Genomic DNA, 1311 nt, shown 5'->3' with positions numbered 1-1311 from the left:
TCAGCAGCCAAAATAAACTCCAGCAATATGTGGCATCTTTTCTGCATCAGGATTTTGCCAATCTAACTGCATCAGGTGAAAAATTAAGCTTGGCACAACTGACAGAGTTACGTTGGTAACTTTTTAAAGAATACACCAGCCCTTTTACTATCCTAATAACATTCTCAACATACAAAAATGCCACGTTAAGACATCTGACATCTTGAGATGCATAATTTTAAAATAAGTATCATAATCCGAGCCACAAAGTATCTTCACTGTATTTTAACTTCATTTCCTGCCAGTACTTATCACAGATACCTGACAGTATTTAACTCGACCTGCACAACAGTGAATCAACATTCAGATACTCTTACAAAGTCTTTAATAAAAATCAAAGAGGAAATGCCTTTTTCTATCTTATGCCGCAATATTTGAACCAAAAAATCAACTCAGAAAATATAACTACGTAATCTCCTTGCTATTCAGCCCAAGAAAAGCTTGCAGAAGTGTGAAGGAGCATGTTTCTGCAATAAGGACTCCAATCTGAAGCTGAGATGGTCACTGTAGGAGGAAGTACACACATTGCTCCTGCATTAGCTAGAAGGAAAGCATTACAGACAATGAGAAAGAAAAGATGATCAGCAGAGGAGACCAGAAATATAAGACAGAAGGAAGAAGAAAGAAGCTCTAAAACAATTGCACACGATGATCAACACAGTTACCTGTCGCTGTGAATGGGAGTTTAACATTCTCTTCTATCCTGGCTGAAAAATTTCACAAAGTGATCTTGTTTATTCCTATCACATCTATCTGCTATTTTTCACCAATACTTTGTGACATTACAGAACAAAGACCTCAAGTTATATACTTCCCCGTAAAACTATAATGCTAAAGAGTATTTTCAAAAGCCGAAATGCCAGAGAACAGTGCTTTCAATAAAATCTGGCAATGCCCCGAGGTACTCGATTCAGAAACCTATGTAAAGTCATACAGTCTCTGCTAAAATTCTCCACCACTGATTCTCCTCAAAAGTTTGGTGCTTTTCTTCATAGTGAAATGATAACTATATTAATGTGCTCTGTTTATCACTAAATCTATTGGAAATGTGCTTCTTATCTGACTTGCTTTCCAGGGCAGTGCATACCCTGGGACAGAGGAGTTTTGCTTCTCCCACGCTGTTACGGACCCAACTCTGCTAGCAGGAAAGATGCTGGTATCCTAGATCTTATGGGATGCAATACCTTGAGGAAATTTATATCAAACAATTATTGCATAATCTCGGGGTGTAATAAAACCTCCTACACCATACACAGGCATCGAGTTCCTGTT

The 1311-nt window shown here is 37.9% G+C and overlaps 1 protein-coding gene across 1 annotated transcript in view; it reads right to left on the bottom strand.

The window, feature by feature from the left end:
• Positions 1-1311, bottom strand: part of ST8SIA5 (ST8 alpha-N-acetyl-neuraminide alpha-2,8-sialyltransferase 5) — a 96259-nt gene that overhangs the window by 53607 nt on the left and 41341 nt on the right. The window lies entirely within an intron of this gene.

This window comes from Pygoscelis adeliae, unplaced genomic scaffold (assembly GCF_000699105.1).
Source record: "Pygoscelis adeliae isolate BGI_AS28 unplaced genomic scaffold, ASM69910v1 Scaffold182, whole genome shotgun sequence".
In the NCBI taxonomy this organism is placed as follows: domain Eukaryota; kingdom Metazoa; phylum Chordata; class Aves; order Sphenisciformes; family Spheniscidae; genus Pygoscelis; species Pygoscelis adeliae.
Note: the sequence above shows the minus strand (reverse complement) of the source record. Positions and strands in the feature narration are given on the sequence as shown.